This window comes from Sciurus vulgaris (genome assembly GCF_902686455.1).
Source record: "Sciurus vulgaris genome assembly, chromosome: 12".
Classification (NCBI taxonomy): domain Eukaryota; kingdom Metazoa; phylum Chordata; class Mammalia; order Rodentia; family Sciuridae; genus Sciurus; species Sciurus vulgaris.
In genome coordinates this window covers 46,134,004-46,143,635 of record NC_136473.1, presented here as the reverse complement: position 1 = coordinate 46,143,635, position 9,632 = coordinate 46,134,004, and the positions used below count along the sequence as shown (strand labels likewise).

Sequence of the window (9,632 nt, the reverse complement as noted above, 5' to 3'; positions counted from 1 at the left end):
CTATAAAAAGACTAGCAGAAAAATAAGGATTCAGATTCAGCCTCAGAACACTTGGTGTCTCTGTGTGCTGTTTCTCCACTGCACTGACACCTGCCATCCACCTCGGACCCCTGACCCCTGCTAGGGCTGGACCTCAGCACACAAGCAATAACAGATGTTGGCATGGATGTGGGGAAAAAGGCACACTTTTACATTGCTAGTGGAGTTGCAAATTGGTACAGCCACTCTGGAAAGCAGTATGGAGATTCCTCAGAAAGCTTGGAATGGAACCACCATTTGACCCAGCTAATCCCACTCCTTGGCCTATACCCAAAGGACTTAAAATCAGCATACTACAGTGATGCAGTCACATCAATGTTCATAGCAGCTCAATTCACAATAGTTATATTGTGGAACCAACCTAGATGCCCTTTAATTGATGAATGGATAAAGAAACTGTGGTGTATATACACATGGAATATTACTCAGCCATAAAGAAGAGTAAAATTATGGCATTTGCTGGTAAATGGATGAAGTTGGAAAATATGCTAAGTGAAATAGGCCAAGCCCAAAAAACCAAAGGCCAAATGTTTTCTCTAATGAGTGCATGCCAATATATAATGATGGGGGGTGGCGGGGGGAAGAGGAGAATGAAGGAAATTTTGATGGTGTAGAGGAAAAAGGGGTAGGAGGGGGTGGGGATGGAAAGACAGTAGAATGAAACAGACAGTATTACCCTATATATATGTGTATGATTACATGAATGGTGTGAACTACATTGTGTACAACCATAGAAATGAAAAATTGTACCCCATTTGTGTACAATGAATCAAAATGTGTCTGTAAAAATTAAAAAATATTTTAATTAAAAAAAGAGAGAGATACCTGCTGACCTGTCTCTTTCCCCCACTGTGCTCAGTCTGTTCTCTTTTCTTTTGCCATTGTTGTGAGATAAGGAAGGTTCAGACTCAGAGCTGTGTGACTGTAGACCTAGGTGGATTGTGTCTTGTTTCTCCATAATATATTCACCATCAAGTTGATCCTGGTCCTTTTACTTTGGATCTTTGTTCAAAGGCCACCATAGCTTCACTGGTTCACCCCCTTCCCCACTGCCACTATCAGGGGAAAATGTGGGAATTGGACTTTCAGGATGAGCACTAGACTTAGAGTTATCCTACAGATTCTCCTCCTTCACTTGAGAAACACTTCATTTACCTTTGTGCTCACTAGAAGCATCTAAGTGTCTTGGATGATTCTTCTGAACTAGGCCATCATTCATGGAGTCTCTTCTTTTTGCAGGTAAGATGTCAATATGTATCCTACTGATTAGCTGATGATTCTACAGTGTTGCTTATGTCCAGTTCACTTGTGTGGACTTTCAGACCAGCAGGTGGTTTCAAGAGATAAATGACCATTGTTTTCTCTTGGGACAAACATTTATCTTCATTCATTACATATGTCTTGTAGTCCTCAGCAGAATATGGTTAAGGATGGATTACATCATGATTTGATTCTGTTTTCTGGAAACTATGGTAGCAACAGGCTTGGATTTAGAGTCACCATTTTTAATGTTGTTTTTGGAGGTTTGTCACAAATTCTTGCATATGAAAATTATAGAAGCTACCATCTATTTATTATCTATTATTTATTTAACCCAGCTCTTTGCAAGCAAAGTATCTTACAGCTTCATGGCCTCCCAAAACACAGAGATTTGGCATTTTATATGAGGCTGCCTCAGGATGCTCCTCACAGAGAGTCTTTTTTCAGGTCTTTTGCTCAGTATTGTTCTTATCAGTTCTGCAGCTATGGGCTATAAACATTGGCATTGGTAGCAGCTTTCCTTCAACAATCTGATAAACTAAAGAATTCATGTCTTTTGCATTGAAAGCATGCTTCAGGGTACCCATTTCATAGACACAGCATCCCAAAGCCCAAATATCAGACTTATAGTTGTAGGGTCTGTTTGAGAACAATTCAGGACTCCAGTACTAGGGTGTTATATTTGGTGTGAGGTGTTCCCCAAAAGCTCACATGTGAGACAATGCAGGAAGGTTCAGAAGAGAAATGGTTGGGTTGTAAGAGTCTTAACCCAATCAGTGAATTAATCCCTGATGGGATTAATTGAAATGATACAGTGTGGCTGGAAGAGATTGGAAATGGGGAGTGACTTTGGGATCTATATTTTATACTTGGAGAGTGGAGTTTCTCTCTCTCTCTCTCTCTCTCTCTCTCTCTCTCTCTCTCCGTCTCTCCCTCCTTCCCTCTCCCTCTCCCTTTCTGCTTCCTGATGATGTGAGCTTCTGCCACACTCTTCCACCATAATGTTCTGCCTCACCTCCAGCCCTAAGGAATGGAGCTGGCCTTCTATGGACTAGGAGCTCTGCAACTGTGAGTCCTCATATAAACCTTTCCTCCTCTATAATTGTGCTGGTCAGATCATTTAGTCACAGCAGTGAAAAAGCTGACTATAACATAGGGTGTGCCAGTGAGAGTGCTTGCCATGTCACAGTGGTTTCCTAATACTCAAGCAATTCCTAGATCACCCACTTTGATAATGTTTGTTCTTGTTAGAAAGACATTTGGAGTTTTTAGATCTCAGTGAAGGATGTGCTTCTCATGTAAATACTGCAAAATCATAGTAATCTGTACAAACCATTCTACCACCTTCTCAGGCAGAAGTTGCCCTTTTTGCTCCTGAGCTTCCAGTACAGATCATCTCCTTCACAGAAGCCCATGACAATGTGGAGTAGACCATCTTCTCCCTCCCATGACTCTTTGTAGGTGACAAACCAGGTGAATGAATAGAGAAAATGTGGTATATGTACACAATGAAATATTCGCCATGAAGAAGAATGAAATTATGGCATGTTCCAGTAAATGGGTGAAACTGGAGATTATCCTGCTAAGTGAGATAGGCCAATCCCAAAAATCCAAAGGCCAGATGTTCTCTCTGATATGAGGATGCTGACTCACAATAGGTGAGTGGGAGGGAGGAGTTCACCATATTGGACAGGAGGAGTGGAAAGAAGAGAGGAGGATGGGAACAGGAAAGATAGTAGAATGAATCAGACATGACTTTCCTATGTTCATGTATGAATACACAACCACTGTAACTTCGCATCATGTACAACCACAAAAATGGGAAGTTATACCCCATGTATGCATAAAATGTCAAAATACATTATCTTGTCATGTATAATTAAAACAATAATATTTAAAAGGCAAAAAAAATCTATAGTTAGATAAGACTGATCAGAAAAATACATTAATTTAGGAATGCAAGATCAAATGTGAATTCAGCACAAAACCATGAACTCAAAAATAAAGAAAATTTTAAAATAAAGGATTTCTTTAAATAATGACATTACCATAATTACTCTAGTAAAGGAGTATGAAGAACATCTTTATCAGACCAGAGTGCACTTTTGGGTCAGATTAGAGTCAGTCTGGATATTTAAAGAATGTGAGAACCCTGAAATCCTCAAGTAAATGTTCTCAAGGTAAATAAGACTTGTACATATGAAATCATTCCATTTTCCTTCCCTGTGCTGTAGCATTTAGGGCAGAACATGTTAAGGCAGCAGAGTCACAGAGTGTAAAAGCAGATAAAATAGGCATTTAGGTCCCAAGTGACTTAATTTTAAAATAACACTTTCTTCCTCTGGCCTTGAATTGCTTTGGGCAATTTTTCATGTAAGTCTAGCTGTAAGATGGAATTAAAATTTATGTTTTCCTCAAGACTTATCTTTCCCTCCAACTATTATTTGGATCAAGCAATTTTCCCTCCAGTTTGGAAGTCAAAGGAATTCCAGTGTGTGTGTGTTTGTGCCAGATGGAGTGTTACACATCTGAAAGACGACGGGGAAGAGGGCATCCCTTGGCATCCCTCCATTGTCTGAACCAGATCAAGGCATCTCTTATCTCCTTTGGACCTCAAAATCTTTGGTGACCACCCTTTGAGGCCTGACTAGGACTCCTGAGTAGGTCAGATAAGTCGCCTCTTACCAATGCATTCCTCAAAGTCCCCTCAGTCAGGTTTCCTTTATTTCCTGTGATCCTAAAAATGTTAGCAACCATGTATTGAGGCCTGACTAGGATTTGGGCAGGTTGGATTTAGTTGTTCCTTATCAACACATTACCCCAAAATTCCCTTTTTGTTCCTTCTCTCTTAAAGAGAGAAACCCTGTTACTCTGTACTATGTTTACCCCCACGTATGGAAATCCTGTTGACTGCTTGAGCATTTCAGAAGCGACAAGCCAATAGTAGAACCCCACAGTATGAGAAAGTGCCACAGGGGTTAAATTAAGCCTTTCCTGGTCACTAGGGGTAAAGGCTGGAATAAAAAGTTTATGCTTACTGTGGACCAAAGGAATCTCCAGAGGATGAGGAGGACATCTAGGAGTTGAATGCTTAACACCCTTTTCCCAGAGGAATCGAGGGAAGAGGTCAATTGAAAGACCTAGGCTTTTCCTCATGGACAATTTTATGTAAAATGTCCCTCTCTCAAGGGTTAGAGTCTTATCAGTGAGGGAAACAGAGTGCTCAGGAGGACCAAGCAGAGGGAGGATAATGTGGTCAGCTCATATGGAGGTATATATATTACTAGGGCATTCACTCAGCACCACTTAATCAACCACAGGATATCTAGAGGGCTATTGGGAGGGGATTTCAGGTGGGAAAAGCCTTTGAAGTTCACTGGGAGTGACCCTGGATAGAATCTTGCACTTGCTTCCCTCCTTTGCTCAACTCCTCACATCCACAGGCAAACCAAGATTTGGGGCCACTGTTTACTAGCACCAGACATACTCTGAGACAGGACAGAAAAGTGGGAAGTGACTTTTGCAAAGTCTGTGTCCTCCATGGGGAAAGAGAAAGAAAGATGCAAAGACATATCTCCAAAAGATGTAAGGTGTGGAGAAGCTTACCTTGGTGATGATCAGAGACAAGTCCCCAGCTGATACCCACTGTGCTCCTGCTACATCCTGCCCTAAGGCACTTTCACAGAGAATAAAGAGAAGGTGGGGTTCTGGGGTCTATAAAAGAGCAAGACACACCCACTCCCAGGGTCACCCAGCTCCGGATCCCCTTGCCTCTGGAGAAGTCTACCTCTGCCTCTGCCCTATCTTCAATAAAACTTGCTTTCTATGCTAGCCTTGGTGTTTCTCAGGTGTTTAATCTTCAATGCTGGGGAAAACAGTTCCTGATCTCCAAGACCAGTTTCATTTGTTCCCTCTGTGTTTAAGATTAAACACCCTAGAAACACAGAGGTCAGTATAGAAAGCATGTTCTATTTAAGAAAAGAGCAACAGATTTCTTCGGAGAGAAGTGGGGGCCAGAGCTGGGCTTCCTGTGGGAGTGGGAGTGTATTGCCCTTTTTTAGACCCCAAAACACTCCACCTTCTCTTTCTTCTCTGTGTAAGTGCCTAAGGGCAGGAAGGAGCAGGAGCACAGGGGTAACCTTTAGCAATTCCTTGTACCCTTCAGTTAGCTGTTGGCAGCCCGTCGTCTTTTCTTTGCTAACCAGTCCTCATCTTCTCAACCCCCGTCATTCATTACCCACATTGACTTCCAGACCTTTGCCCCTGCTTCGTTTATTGAGGAATGTGACATATCCTGTCCCTTCATGCCAAGTGTTGCTGCGGGAAGGTTGCTTTTAGGCAAAGAAAGCATGTGGGGAGTCAGTTCAGTAGCTCATTGTATAGAATTATTCACTTAAACCACATGTTTATCATTCTCATCTATCTTTCCCCTTACAAAGGAACAGTACAACCCAAAGCAGGTCTGCTCCTGGCAGGTGGGGTCATCTCCTCCAAGATCCTCGCTGCAGAGGGACTGTTGGTTTACTCTTAAGATGGAGGGGAAGGAATTTTAAATAATTTCTACTCACCTAAACCACACTGCCTACTTTATCAAGTGGAAGGGAGGTAGTTTACTGTTTTTGTTTTTTAACCCATACATTTCTAAACATTATATGCCGTGGGTTTCTGGGATAGTGAGTATTACATAGCATAGAAGTTTTATTAGAAAGGTTAGGAAAGAGGAAAGGGGGACACTCTCAAGGGAAATGCCAGATCCTCTCAAAGAGGAGAGTAATGGAGCCCGTTCTGCTCTTCAATTTTATTATGGGTCCCAGGACTTTTGACTGACAGCATAGTACCTGCATGGACCACATTCGAGAGAGGATGGTGTGGTGCAATAGTGTTGGGAGATTGTAAAGAAATGTAATCCCCATTTTTTAATTTTAATTTTTTATTTTTATTTGTTCTAATTCATTATACATGACAGCAGAATGCATTTTGATTCATCGTACATGAATGGAACACAACTTTTCATTTCTCAGGTTGTACACAAGGTAGGGTCAGACCATTTGTGCAACCATATATGTACCTAAGATAATGATGTCAATCTCATTCCACCATCTTTCCCACCCCCATGCCTTCTCCCCTCCCCTCACTCCCCTATGTCCAATCTAAAGTTCCTTCATTCTTTCCTTGCACCACCCCCATTATGGATCAGCATTCACATATCAGAGAACACATTCAGCCTTTGGTTTTTTGGGATTGACTTATTTCACTTAGCATGATATTCTCAATTCCATCCATTTACCTGAAAATGCCATAATTTTGTTCTCCTTTAAGGCTGAGTAATATTCCATTGTGTATATATGTCACAGTTTCTTGATCCATTCATCGATTGAAGGGCATCAAGGTTGGTTCCACAGTTAAGCTATTGTGAATTGAGTTGCTGTAAACCTTGATGTGACTGCTTCACTGTGGTATGCTGATTTTAAGTCCTTTGGATATAGACCAAGGAGTGGGATAGCTGGGTCAAACCATCCCAGTCCAAGTTTTCTAAGGAATCTCCATACAGCTTTCCAGAGTGGTTGCACAAATTTGCAGTCCCACAACCAATTTCTGAGTGTACCTTTTTCCCCACATCCTCTTCAACACTTATTGTTGTTTGTATTCTTGACAATTGCCATTCTGACTGAAATGAGATGAAATCTTAGAGTAGTTTTGATTTGCATTTCTCTAATCACTAGAGTTGATGAACATTTTTCATATGTTTGTTTATTGGTTGTATTTCTTCTTCTATGAAGTGTCTGTTCAGTTCCTTAGCCCATTTATTGATTTTTTTTTTTTTTTTTGGTGTTAAGTTTTTTGAGTACTTTACATATCCTGGAGATTAGTGCTGTATCTGAAGTGTGTGGTAAAGATTTTCTCCCACTCTCTTCTCACATTATTGATTGTTTCCTTTGCTGAGAAGATTTTTAGTTTGAATCCATCCCATTTATTGATTCTTGATTTTATTTCTCACACTTTAGGAGTCTTGTTAAGGAAGTCAGGTCCCAAGCCAACATGATAAAGATTTAGACCTACTTTTTCTTCTATTAGGCACAGGGTCTCTGGTATAATTCCTAGGTTCTTGATCCACTTTGAGTTGATTTTTGTGTAGTGTGAAAGACAGGGGTTTAATTTCATTTTGCTGCATATGGATTTCCAGTTTACCCAGCACCGTTTGATGATGAGGCTATCTTTTCTCCAAAGTATGTTTTTGGCGCCTTTGTCTAGTACGAGATAACTGTATTTATGTGGGTTTGTCTCTGTCTTCTATTCTGTACCATTGGTCTACCTGTCTATTTTGGTGCCAATGCCATGCCACTTTTGTTACTATAGTTCTGTAGTATACTTTAATGTCTGGTATTGTGATGCTTCCTGCTTCACTCTTGCTAAGGTTGCTTTGGCTATTCTGGATCTCTTATTTCTCCAAATGAATTTCATGATTGCTTTCTCTATTTCTATGAGGAAAGATGTTGGAATTTAATTGGAATTGTATTGAATCTGTATAATGTTTTTGATAGTAGAGCCATTTTGACAATAATAATTCTGCCTATCCAAGAACATGGGAGATCTTTCCAATTTCTAAGGTCTTCTTCAATTTCTTTCTCTAGTGTTCTGTAGTTTTCATTGTAGAGGTCTTTCATCTTTTTTTGTTAGATTGATTCCCAAGTATTTTATTTTTTTGAAAGTATTGTGAATGGAATAGCTTTCTTAATTTCTCTTTCAGAGGACTCATCACTGATATACAGAAATGCATTTGATTTATGGGTGTTGATTTTATATTCTGTTACTTTGCTGAATTCATTTATTAGTTCTAAAAGTTTTCTGGTGGAATTTTTTATTTTGATACTCTAAATATGGAATCAGGTCATTGGCAAATAGTGATAGTTTGAGTTCTTCTTTTCCTATTCATATCCCTTTAATTTCTTTTATCTAATTGCTCTGGCTAGAGTTTCAAAGACGATGTTAAAGAGAAGAGGTGAGAGGGGACATCCCTGTCTTGTTCCAATTTTTAGAGGGAATGCTTTCAGTTTTTCTCCATTTAGAATGATGTTGTCTGTGGGCTTAGCATAGATAGCTTTTACAATGTTGCATTATGTTCCTAGTATCCCTATTTTTTCTAGTGTTTTGAACATGAAGGGCTGCTGTATTTTGATCATATGTGAATCTCCATTTTTGCCTCAATTTTCTGTCCCCAAAATCAATTTACTACCCTTTAAATTTTTGGTGGGGAGGGTACCAGGTATTGAACCCAGGAGTGCTTAACCACTGAGCTACATCCCCAGCCCTTTTTATTTATTTATTTATTTTTGAGATAGGGACTTGCTAAGTTGCTTAGGGCCTCAATAAGTTGCTGGGGCTGGCCTCAAACTTGTGATCCTCCTGTCTTATCCTCCAGAGTCACTAGGATTATTGGCATGCACTACCATGCCCTGCTGGTTTACTATCCTTTGAATAGCCTGCAGCAAGCTTTCTTTGAAAGGGTCTTGATGCTTTGCCCACGTGATTGTGGTTGTGATTGTTTCAGCGATAAGGGAGGTTCCAGGCCACCTGGAAGCTGTGACATGATCTTGAAACAATAGTTTTTCTTAAGAGGATGTCAGTATGACTGGGGGAGGTTTTAACATACCAAGCCCCCATCTTCCAGGTGACTTTCTGTCAGATAAGCCTCCCTGAGGTTTTCAGTGCACCTTCAATGTCTCTTCCCTGATGGTGGCTAACTAGCTACCTAGTTATGAGTATGGAATTATATATGTTGGCATGTTTTCCATCATGCTGATGGTCAACTTTTTTCATGAAAACATTCTTTTAACTTAAAATGTTTAGAACTCACCATACAGTAAATATCTGCTTAATGTCTAACCTGCATATACTTATTTTCCTGGTACAGAGAATATTTTAATTTGAAAAAGGTCATAGCTGCATTTGGTGGACTTGTGTGGCTATTTTTTTTTTCTTTTTAATGTGACCTATTTCTTTTTATTTTCCTTTATTTTTGTCTATCATATTTATTTATTTTTTAATTTTTTTACAGACTGCATTTTGATTCATTGTACACAAATGGGGTACATCATTTCATCTCCATGGTTGTACACGATGTAGACTCATACCATTCATGCAATCATACATGTACATAGGTCAATGATGTCAGTCTCATTCCACCATCTTTCATACCCCCCCTCATTTCTACATAATCCAAAGTTCCTCCATTCTTTTCTCACTCTCCACACCCACCCCCATTATACATCATTCTCCACTTATCAGGGAAAACATTCGGTCTTTGGTTTTTTGGGATTGGCTTATTTATTTCA

General features: G+C 39.9%; 1 pseudogene across 1 annotated transcript; it reads right to left on the bottom strand.

The window, feature by feature from the left end:
* Nucleotides 1-1,186: 1,186 nt before the first annotated feature.
* LOC306641937 (serine/threonine-protein kinase Nek4-like) lies at nucleotides 1,187-2,777 on the bottom strand (annotated as a pseudogene). Its single transcript has 3 exons — nucleotides 2,452-2,777; nucleotides 1,662-1,967; nucleotides 1,187-1,568 (listed from the first exon to the last, which is right to left on the bottom strand). The product of its transcript is annotated as a serine/threonine-protein kinase Nek4-like (transcript).
* Nucleotides 2,778-9,632: the final 6,855 nt, after the last annotated feature.